Source organism: Myotis yumanensis, unplaced genomic scaffold, assembly GCF_028538775.1.
Source record: "Myotis yumanensis isolate MYYU_CA2020_CCGP unplaced genomic scaffold, mMyoYum1.0.hap1 SCAF_13, whole genome shotgun sequence".
NCBI lineage: Eukaryota > Metazoa > Chordata > Mammalia > Chiroptera > Vespertilionidae > Myotis > Myotis yumanensis.
Genome location: NW_027223764.1, coordinates 45,966,175 through 45,978,672, shown reverse-complemented (window position 1 = coordinate 45,978,672; position 12,498 = coordinate 45,966,175). Strand labels below are relative to the sequence as shown.

Sequence of the window (12,498 nt, the reverse complement as noted above, 5' to 3'; positions counted from 1 at the left end):
AAGCATGGATGGAGTGTTTGTGTGAACTAATATAAATTCAAAGTAAACATCATTACATAAAAGGGTACGGTCTTTTTTTTTTTTTTTTAGTTTTATTCATTTCAAACGGGCCGGATCTGGCCCACGGGCTGTAGTTTGCCCACGGCTGCACTAGGCCTAACCAGACTCTTCCCATAGAAGGCTGAGCAAGATCAGCTAAGTCCTACGACTACCTTTGGGGCCACCAGGAGGAGCTATTAACAGCATCGTGGCTTTCAACTGATGGACAACTTGGAAAGACAAGATCATTATGTTCCCTCCTTTGATGAAGCTTGAAAACCTACTATCTATGCCTGAGCAAACACCCTTGCCAACTCTCACAGATCCTAACAGGAGTTAACATTTCTCCTTGAGTGTCCATAAATAAATACATGAACGAGCTTGCTATTTGAGGCCACCAGACTTCCTATACACTGACTTCCAATTCATCCTAACAAGACTGAAATTTGGATAAATTCCTGAGTGAATACCCAAGGTCCCATAACAGCCTGCACAGTCCTCAGGGGTGAGTAATATCCTCACACATGATCCCTTAAAATAACATTTTCTGTCCAGGCTCATGGGCTGGCAGCATATTTGTTCATGAGCCCAGGTTTGGGGGCTCACTGATTAATCTCACAGCTTGTTGGCCACTTATGGGGATGTCCTGTCTCTTGCCAAATAGAAACGTGTGGTGTAGTGGCACAGAGAGCACAGAAATCCTATTGTGAAAATATCCACAAGGCAAGAGAGAGGGAAGACCCAGGGCTTTCCCAAGATAAGAGGAGAGAATGCCAACAGACAAAGGGGGAGAAAACTGGGTAGAAAATTGGGGCTGAGTAGCTACTTCTCTTTTCACAACAGTGCAAAAAGACACTAAGACGCTCCCCTGTCCTGGGGAGAGAGTGGGCTGCCCTTTGATGTTGAGGCAACTGTCTATAATGCTGATGACAGTTCTCTCTGGCCCTGTTTGCCCACAACAGGGGCTCATCCTCTGACCCCATCCTCACCTCTGGGCTGAGCTTCTGTTGAGTCTTCAGACTGCAGGAAAAGGGTCATCTGAAGGTCAGGAAGATGGTGGCCCTCACACCCACCCAGAAACCTGAGCCTTCCTATTGGGAGAGGGCCCTCCGTCCCTTTCTTTCAAGGGGCTGAAAGACAATTCCAAATCTGCTTTCTCTTTTGTCTTCAAAATCACCAATATTATCACAACAGAGAGCTGTTGTGATCTGTTCCAAGGTCAGAGTCAGGACTAAAACTAGGGTTTCAATTCTAAGTGTAGGGGGGGCTAAATTGTTCAACTCTGCTATCTCCCAAACTTACAATGAATGGGGGGAAAGCTAGTAACTTTATGAGGGGGGAAAAAAGTAGTGGTGTTAGATAAGACCAAGCCTTCTTTCAGAAAAGAAACTGTCACTGGAAGATCGGAAGCTTTCAGCCACCCAGAACCTCTGTTTCTACATCTGTAAAATGGGGATGTGCCCACCACCCGAGTGAGACACACGCCCAGGGAATACCTGCTACTACCCCTTACATGTGTTAGCCACTCAGTACATCTCAGTTACCTCCTCCTTCTCCAGACAAAATACCTTCTGTTTCCAACATGGGAGGTGAATGCCTTCTCTTTCTTAATTGTCAGATTTGCCGTGAGATAACTGGCAGCTCCCTTTGGTTTCAGGATTGCTCTGGATGTTTTGTACAGGGAGGCTCCCGAGTCCTTGCTGGACTTGATGGCCAGATAATGAGACTGTATTTCTGCTCACATTCCTTAAGTAGACCAGGACCAACCAAGACCCCCATAGTCACATATCTGTATAGGTAGAACAGCAGAAAACCTGACTGTGAATAATCAATTTCCTATAAGAGGCCCTGCCCAGTCTCTACTTAGAGAGACCAAATAGGACACAGGTAAAGATATTTTTCCTTGATTCTCGGGCAGGTAACACTGATTTATCTACTAGCCTGAGTTGTAAGGAAATACACAGCATCCTAGCAAGAGGTGATCTGGTAGAGTGGGAAGCATCAGATTTCAGGGACAAGAAGCCTTGAACAAAACCCCATTCTGCCCCTTACCATGATTGTGGAGCAAGTTCTCTAATGCTGGGCCTTAGTTTCCTCATCTGTTAAACGAGTAGAACAATATCTGCCTAATGAGATGGTTGTGAAGACTGAGTTCATGTAAAGCCTGATATACAAGTTGTGAGAAAACCAAAGTATCACAGCCTGAACATAAGCAGGCTCCTTCGTACCTCTAAAGTCCAGTTGCTGAGTAACCCAGAGGGACCTCAAGCTCCCTGTCTGAGAAGTCTAACATTCGGAGGTGGGGTAGAAGGTATCCTTTCAACAGCCTATCTTCAGACAAAAAATATCTGTGATCCTAGGACTTACCCTCATTTTCCTGGATCTGTGGCTTAGTGAGGGATCAGGGGTGGATGGTGGCAGAAACTGGTGGGTTTAGGGGTGAGAGAGGGAGGGCAATAGAGAATTAGAGACTGGTCATCTTGCTCCCTAAGTCTTTGATCTCGGGTCCATAAGATAACTCACTATCCTTATAAATCTTCCACTTATGCTTAAACTACCTCAAATTAGTTACTGTTTTCATGCAATCCAAGAGCCTTGACCATGATACAAATCCATAACTCAAGACTATATAAGGACCACAAAACTTTCTTGTCTACGCATCCTCCTACCAGCCTTCTTCTTTGTCAAGTCAGAAAAACAGAGGGATGGCCAGGAACCAATGGGCTCAGTCAACTCCTTCTGCAAGAACATGCCTCCCTTCCTCCCCTCACTTTCCACAGTCATCTCAGCCTGTTCTTTGAGACAAGTCTCATTCCCTGTGCGTGCACACAGGCACATATACACATACATACACACACACACCACTTCTGTCTTGGCTAATTATGCAAACAGCCAACAGCAACTTGCTGGCATTAGAAGCACGAAGTTGGCACTTCTTTCACGCGTGGTCCTTGGCCTGCGTGATCCCTCATGGTCTCCTTCATGGAACTGGAAACCACCCATAATTACCTCCATCACAGCCAAAGACTTAGCAACAATAGAGCATTAAGTCTTCAGGGTCTTTTAACAAAAAATTGGACACGGTTGCAAGCACTCCAGCTCAAAGTTGCACTTTGTGCAGACTGCCTTAGGACACATTTTCTATGACTTGTTGCAGCTCGTGAAGAAGGGTGAGGAGAGGAGACAAGAGAGGCCCCAGAAAAGCTTGGCAATGAGGACAAGGGAGATTCTGGAGAAAAGAAGCGTTGGGCTAACTCCATCTCCCTAATCTGCATGGTGACTGCCAGCCAAGTTTGCTCTCAGAGCTGTGAGAAGGACCAATTAATTTATCAATCTGCACCTCTTTCTGCCATAACATATTTCCCTCTTGCCAACAAAAAATGTGTCCATTATCAGGCAGGTCCCTGTCCTCCTAAGCAGCCCATGCGGCTGTATAATTACACTTCTTTCCTTGACAACTTGCATGATTGTTTTCCTAACAGTATATTACTTCGTTAGTACTTTCCAATATACGTTATTTTTAAACTGTCACTTTTGCCCAACTCATCCCAATTCGCACTCGTCTGTTTATCATAACAATCATTAATAACTGTCAGTCCGCGCCATCAATGTAACGAACTCACTCCCTCATTAGCATGTTCTAGCATTTGTTCCGTAGAGGGGGCTGATTATTTTTTACAACAGGCCAAGCCAATTACTTTAGTGAAATGGAATCACATTAATCAAAACTTAACAAGGTGGCAAATTTAAAGATATCAGATTGCAAAAGACAGCATAACTAATATGTCAGTGTCAGGGGTAGCGTGTAGGTATGCAGCAGCTGTACTAAATATATCTCTTCGTAGAGGCCACATGAATTTTGACGTTTCATATGATCTGACAACTACCAAAGCGATATTATAGAAGGCAAGAGCCCGGTGCTGCGCGGCTCACGATGACTTTTGTAGATTCTGGCAAGGGCAGTGTGAGCAGAGAGGGAGGCGGGCTAGGGGAGGAGGAAATGGTGGCCGTGCCTATCCAGGCTGGCAGACAGCGGTGGATCATGCCTCTCTGTGCGAAGGCATTTTCTTTTACACTTTAAATGATGATAGTCATCCATCACCATCTGACAACTGCATCAAAACCAGCTGCAAAACATGCAAAGCCCAGCAGTCTAAAATATGCTGACACAACCAACACAAAAACAGATTTAAATTTATTTATTTATTTATTTATTTATTTACATATCTATTCCATAGGGAAAGGATGTGGGGGAGGGGAGGAGATAAAGAAGGAAGCGGGGGTGAGGGTGGACTAAAGATGTTTAGTAATGGAGATGAGTAAAGAAAACACCAGGGCAATGAAGGAGAGGGAAGAAAAATGAGAAGGGAGACGAAAGAAAACAAAAGAATGAAAAGGAGACAGAAAGACAAAGAAAAGGGGAAAGCGATGAATGGAAGGGGAGGGCAGGGGAGAGTGGGAAGAAAAGAGAGAGAATAAACACAAGCTGCTATCCATATTGGGAAGGAAGGCAGAGAAAAGACTCTCTTACAAGGAGCCGATTCTACCACAGCAGTATTTCTCCAGTTGAGCCTCGTCTCTGTTTTACCGTCCAATGCTTTGGTCTAAGCCTTTCTTACATCCTTCAAGAGGAAGACACTGGGTCCGTGCAGGTCTCTCCTGCCTGCTCCCACCCCTTCAATCAAGCTCTGCCATTGTCATTCCCCAGCCCATGCCTCTTTGTGATACACAGGATCAAGTCCACTTGGGGACCTTCACCTCCTGGCTGCTCAAAGCTCAGTATACTGGGGTGGACAAAAGTAGGTTTACAGTTGCTCGTATGGAAAAAGACATGCAAGTTATTATTACAACAGTTTTATTAACTGTGTTTTGTGTACTCACAGCTGTAAACCTACTTTTGCCAACCCTGTACCTTCCTCCTACCAATGCCCCCTCCTCTCTGCCCTGACATTTATTAACTGGACATTTATTAACTGACATTTATTAACATTTATGACCCCAGGTAAATTATTTGACCTTTCTGAGCCTCCATTTCCTTACCTATAATAATGGGGATAATATGCTTTCAGCTCAAGATTTATCATTAACAGTCAAATAAAAACACACAAAAATCAACTAGAAAGATGCTTGAGGCATAAGTGGATACCATTCTTTAGATTGGTCCTTGGGGTAGAGACTTTGTGTTGATTCATCTTTTCAGTGAGTACAAAGCAAGCAAGCCATGGAATTATGTGAAACTGAACTGGGTAGAGCCCTTATTTGCAGTTCTCATTATGAGGTTTACATCCTGCCACCTATTTAATAAACTGGGGGGCTAGGAGGTCACCTGCAGAGGACAGAAGATGGCCAACATGATTTGCAGGTCTTTTAGGGTTGAGCCAGCTTGGAAATGCACCATAGTCCAGTATGATACATCTAGATGGCTCCTTCTCTGAACCCACAATCCAACTGGCCCAGCCACCCTACTGTTATAGTATTTAATGGAATCTGTTTATTTATTTACTTACTCTGAGGAAGCCCAGAACCAGGTACAACAGGCTGGCAAAGGCTCCAGTGTACAATGTGACTCGATTCAGTTATATCACACAGTTCATGAAATTGTGCTATGATTCATTTTTACAATTTAAATAGCTATTTGGTTGGGTTGCCAGGTTGAACGTGATGAATGTGTATGATAAAACAGAACAAAGAGAGGGCCAGTGCTTGTAAACTGATACATTAGTCAGTGCATTAACTCCTTCCCTTCTTAATTGTGATGCCTTCTGGGGGGCAGCTGTCCATGGTCACCCTCCTTCAGATCTCATGCCTGGAATCAGATCTGTACACTGCCAGAGGTGACCACTGACCTTCTCTGCAGCAAAGAAAATCTTTCTCCAGAAGCTCACCATCCTTTCTATTTCACTCCCTGTGTTGGGATAAGAGGATGAGCCACAAGTGTTCATGGACTGTACTTCAAAATCCAATCACCGCCCAGATCCCCACCTACATTCCAGTCCTAAATCCTATGTGTCAAACACTTAATTCGTTTCCAAATTAACATTCATGATGAACCTGGTGAGATATCAGGATGCCACCTAATTATTCTCAAATCAAGAGAAATAAAGCTGGACTAAAAGGAATCACTGTAACATAAAATTCAATTGAAATAACTTAGGGGGGAATCCATGACCTGAATAACCCTCATATCAGTGTCTTTCATGCTGCATAAGAGATTATTTTAGATTGTACTCAGGCACCAATCTATGCAAATATATCCTAAAGTAGACTCTCTAATAAAGCCAATCATCACTTTGTAAATTACCATTTTTTAAAGAAAATTGGATTTTCATTTTAAAGAATCGCATCATTTTAACCTTGGAAGAGGCCTTAGCAAGTAATTTAGCCCTGCTCCATTTTTAGTCGTTCACAGAAAAGAACCAGGGTGTGGCATATGTTCCGAAGATGGCGACAACATCTCCCCCAACATGCTCCTGTAGAATGTGACCTTGCTGTTTGCCCATCAAACAGTAGGCAACTTCCCTTCCCTGCATCTGGGCAAGCTTCTGTCCCTTTCACAGAGAGCATGGAAGTTACACTGTGGGACTTCCGAGGGAAGGTCGTAAATGTGACGCAGTTTCCTTCTCGTGATTGAAACACTTATGCTCAGAGCCTTAAGCCATCATGTAAGAAACCCAACTACCCCCGTGACAGCCATACTGTGAGGAAGCCAAGCCACACGGAAAGGCCACGTACGAGGGCTCCAGTCAGCAGTTCCCATCTTCTACTCACCGTAGCCCAGATGCCAGACGTGTATGAGTGAACTTGCAGAGGATTCCAGCGCCCAGCCTGTGAGTCTTTCCAGTGGATACTCCAGTCTTGTGGACCACGGCAACTTGCTCCACTGTGTCCTGTCTGAACTCCCAACCCATAGACTCCCTGCACATAATGAAATAGCTGTTCTAAATCTTTAGGTTTTAAGATAATACAGCGACAAATAAGAGAAACACTGGTAAACCCAGGGCAGCTAAGGCCAAGTCAGAACCAACCCGGTCTGCTGACTCCAGGTTTAGACTGTTTTTCCTTTCCCACTCTTCTTCTGAGACTTTCCATAAAGCAAGGTATACCTGTGCCACGCATACCAACTTACTATACCAGTAAATAAGGTAAGAACTGAGAAGAGTTTAGCCCAAACCTCATCATCTGCATGGGAGATAAGCAGAGGTTTCCACTGCCCTTGAGACGACTCAAATCTCCCAAAGGACCAGCCTATGGAAAACGTATATTCACCAGGAACAGCAAAAGCTGGGTATGTGGGCATCCAAATAGAAAAAAATATATGTACTGTTCAGCAGTCACTGACGTTCACTGGCCCAGTGATTTGTTCCCAAATATAAAATTCCCTGAAAAGCAATCCTGCCCCAAATGGAGGCCCCTATATCACATCTCCCACAAATTCCATTTATTTCCAGCTTGGAGAGTTAACAACCCCCAACCTCATCCTCTGGCCATCTGGGTCAGTGACTCAAGTCTGGATACTCAGGATAAATCCCACAGGGAAATGTCTAGGCCAGGGGTGGGCAACCTTTTTGTGAGTGCGTGCCAAAACCAGCAAAATCTCTGACTCAAAATTCTTCTGCGTGCCAACCCTAATTTTTTGAGAACATGTTACGCCTACTTGATATCTCTTAAGGTATATGTATGTGAAGAACCTTGAAGAAATAATAAAATTCATTCGAGCGACAAAAACGCAGTATATGATGATGAAAAATACATTTATTTTTTAATGTATACATGTACACTGATAGTCCGACAGAAAACTTTATGACTCCGTTTGATATTATCAGTGGGACTTTTGCTGCTGCATCACTGATGATAGAGATTTTACATCAGGTTTATATTTCGTGACCTTCAGAGATATGCACGAGCTACTACTTTCATCTGTCAGGCTACTCCTATTATGAGACTTAACAAAATTCATCACTGGGAACAAAGATTCACAAACGTATGTGGATGAAACCCAAACCCTGGTCAGATCTAGGAAGGCAGGGAGAGTTAAGGCAGAGGCATAGAAATTGCTCTTCCCCTCTCTCGTCAATCCATGTCTATGGCCTTTAAGATAACTTGTTATGTAAAATTATTTATTTATCTAAGATGCACCTACACTGAATTTATCTGAAAAATAAAAAAGTCGATATTAAGAAAAAAATTGTAAATGGAAGATTTTAAGAGAGGGTTTCGCGTGCCAGGGGTTGCCCACCCCTGGTCTAGGCTGAGCAAATGGCATTTGAGACTAAGATTCAAACAGATAGAGATGATGACATTACAGCTGAGTCTTATTCTTTTCAGGCCTTCCCACATGCCGCTCCACGTGGTCGCACATTTTCAGATTCACCCTCCTCTCTTCCCATGAATGATCTGCTAAGAATCTCAGTTTCTTCACTAGCTTCTCAGGCAAGAAAACCCAGGGTAGTGGTCTTTCAACAAGAGAGGCTTTTGAATCAGCTCCTCCTTGGAGGATAAGGAACATCCTCTTCCCCAAGCTTGGCACACCAGGAATGATGAATGCAATATACTTTCTCCCCAAATTTGCCATGACACTCTCCTGGATCCAAAATTAAACCTCCTGATCTCACAAAAGAGATGTGATTTCTGTAGATTGACTTAAATGAAGTCTTACAAAGTCATAAAAATTAAATCACAGATTCATATTATGAATTGTTTTTTTATGAAAGGAAATTACCAACTTTATTTTATTTTATTTTATATATTTTATTGATTTTTTACAGAGAGAAATGGAGAGGAATAGAGAGTTAGAAACATCGATGAGAGAGAAACATCGATCAGCTGCCTCCTGCACATCTCCCACTGGGGATGTGCCCACAACCCAGGTACATGCCCTTGACCGGAATCGAACCTGGGACCTTTCAGTCCGCAGGCTGACGCTCTATCCACTGAGCCAAACCGGTTTCGGCGAAAACACCAACTTTAAAATAAACTTTCTATAAGCTTAAAAATAACTTTAAAAACTTAACTTTAATAATATATGTATGTATATATTATATACTCGTGGATACACTAATTAATACATGATTTGCATTTTCAAAATCAAGACCATCCTAAGCAGTCTGAGATGTAAGCGAACCACACAGATCTTCTCCAGCAGCTCCGAGAACTGAAGGCTTCGCCCCATCCTCTAACCAAAACTCTAAAACTTCATTTGTCTTTCTCTCTTTAGCCCCCCGCCCCAAGGGCACACTGACACTTTCTCCTCCTTTAGACAATTCACCTCCTTTTTCTCAACCTTTTCCATTGTAACACATTCCGTCCTAGTTCACAGAGCTTAGCAGGAACTCACCCAGGTCTCTAATTCTCAATAAATTGTTCTTTTCACCCCGACTTCCTGGATGACTTTACTGTGTGCATTCGGAGGCCTCGCATCTTCCCCCTTCAGGCCCTTATAATGGCTGCAGTGCAGTAAAGGCCCAGCGATGCTGAGCCCCGAGGAAAAAGCTTCCATCAGTGCAAATGGCCCCGGCCCCAAATGAAGAACCCCCACTCGCACTCTCAGCACCAAACTGGCCAAGGAAAAAAGACAAAAGATATTCCTAAAAGATTAAAAACAACAACACACAAAAAAGCTTCCGTTTGAACTCAATGCATGAAGGCACTTGAGGACAGAGCATGCAGCTCTGCTCTCCCCGACATTCTCACCTTGCACCAGGCATTCCCAGGCCCGGCCATGTGCTAACAGAGAGGCTGCAGATGTGAGAGGGGCCTCTCCTTTATGTCCCTCTCTGATTTATTCTCCCCCTGCACATCACTTTGGTATGACAACAATGCATAATTCGATTACACGTGATATGTAAAGTCATTGCAGCTGTTCAGAAATATTCAGAGCAAGAGAATTTCAGACCCATGTTCAGCCACAGAGTCGCAGACACGCACGCACACAGTCCGAGTCTGTGGTGTCTCCTAAAAATCTCACAGGGAGACAAGAAAAGGAAAAGCTCTTCTTTCTGACTAGCTCCTCCAGCATTCCCTGCCTGTGTGCTGTGTCCATAAGTACAGAAGTAAGAGTAGCTCCTTAAAAAAAAAAAATCCAGGGAAGATCTAATGGGGGCAAGCAGCATTTTGGGGTAAAATGATGGCAACGCAACAGAAAAATGCAAGTGTGTACCACTTCATTTTACTTTAAGATGCTGCTGTGAAACCGGGTACCTTTAAGTCCCTTTTAAACACCACGTAAAAGTTTCTCTCCACCTGCTCGCTCTGTGGGCTACATACCGTGCCGAAGATGAATCCCCCAGGAGTTTTTTATTCCCTGTTCTGCCTATCTTTCATCTTCACCCCAGACTAAGCAGATGGATGTGAATTCAAAGTTTTCTGATCTTTAGCACAAGTTATGGAGGGTTATCTTTGGCTGTATATCTTTCCGCTGGCAGTGCTCCCTTGGTGATGAAGGATTAACCACCCCAGCTGTCTCTTCCCAGAATGATGCAGTGCTGTGCTCCTCAACACGACAGCATCACTTAATCTTAATGTCCGCTCTCCGAGCGCAGCCGCGCAGGACAAAGCCAATCAACATCAGATGCCACCAAGATGGACCTACTGCTTGGCCCTGGAGTCTCTCACCCTCTCACTCCTATTAATCAACATCATCCAACCCAATCCCAGAGTTCACTTCTCTCAAACCACAGTTAAACTAAGCCGGGGTCCATGTTAACCATCTGAAGCACGTGGCGGCAGGAGGGGTGGTGGGCGACGATCCCGCGTCAGGGCTCTGCACGCCAAGCCATGCCGCTGAGACAGTCCTTCCCTCTGCCCAGCTTCTCTCCACGCCAGCACCGGTTCTGGAGCACTCTTCCCACGCCGAAATTGACCCATATTCACATAATAGATTATCTTGAATGAAACCTACCTGTCTTTCAGAAACCCCAAAAGGGTCTGGAGAAAGACGTGTGTCCATTCACAATCGAACTGTATTAGGTACCCTTCCCGGCTCATCTCCACCCTGGACAGCAGCTGGGACCATCACCTTTGACTTCTTATTGCACAAGAACACTCGATCTCACCACAGATGGCACAAATGGAAGCCCTGACCCTACCACCCAAAAATGCCCTGCTTGTGCAGCTGATACATCCACAAATATACTTAATTCTTACGTCTTCTCTCCTCCCGCCTTCTTCTTTATGTACCATAGGTGGAGAAAGCAAAATGGTTCTCTCATCCTTTTCCCAGCTCCAGACAATTACAGTAATGTACGCACCTCCCTTTTCTTTCTTAAGGAAGGGAACAAAAAAGTCAGCCCAGATCTCAAAGGCAAACGTAATAAAACAGTAAATTATTGCTAGAGTTTACTAAACAAATGCAACCTAGTTAAATTTGGAAAAATCTTCACTTTTGCTTACATTTGCAATTTTACTGCTGAACTACTGGTATTTCTTACTTATGCAACATTAAAATGTATAAGAAATCCTCTTGTGTGCTATATCCAGCATCTACTCTTGATTTATAATACCCAATTTAGGGGGGGAAAAAACACAACTAAACCTGATTTAAATCACAGATTACTCTGTAAAACACAAGCAAGGAACTATTCCAAATCCTAAATGTAATTTAAACATATTTATATTTTACAGTGATATATTTTCCCCATTCCTTGTCTTACGACTGTAAACTTTCTGTAATTATATAAGCAATTTCCCTAAGGTCACAACATTGATCATAGTTATAAATTGCTAAAGCAGAGCACACAGTGAACAGTAAAATATGTGCTGGACATCATGGTTTCATCAAATCAGAATGGGGTGGGGAAGAAGGAAAGAAGACTAGAGATGGAGAAGGGGGAGAAAGAAACAAACATATTTTCAAAGAAGTATTTACACAATGTCACATCCCCTTCCCCAAAGCCATTTGCAACACAGTTTTTGCAAATTGTCTCAGTAGGACTTGGCTTAATTTTTGTTGATATTACTGATATTCTTAACCCTTTGCGGATTACTCTGAAAGCCACTTGAGAAGGAATCTTGGCAAACAAAATATAGAAGTCCGTGAGTTAATGCACACACACACAAGAGAGAAATCCTACACAATTAAAACTGCTATAACAAACAGTTCTCAAACGATGTTCCTAGGAACCCTGGGATTACACAGCGGTATTCCCTGGGAAAAATAGGTGGTATTAGGGCTTCCCACTCATTCTCTAACCAGAGCAATTTCCCTTTGATCTGTTCCCTCTCCTGAGGCTCTGTAGAAGAAGTCTTACTTGCAAAAACAGTTTTAAAGGCTGTAACATGAAAAACAGGGTTTGGACACTACCATCCTGACGCTGCCCTAATGAAGTATGGGATCTAGAAGTTACATGCGGGTCACTGGTTACCAGTTTTTCTGGTGTTTTGGGGTAACTCTTCTCTTAAGAGAGGACATGGTGCTCTCTGCACATGATGCAAATGGGGTTGCTGTCAGGTGCCTCCAGGGCT

The 12,498-nt window shown here is 43.6% G+C and overlaps 1 protein-coding gene across 1 annotated transcript in view; it reads right to left on the bottom strand.

The window, feature by feature from the left end:
- Window positions 1-12,498, bottom strand: part of LRMDA (leucine rich melanocyte differentiation associated) — a 1,013,334-nt gene that overhangs the window by 819,270 nt on the left and 181,566 nt on the right. The window lies entirely within an intron of this gene.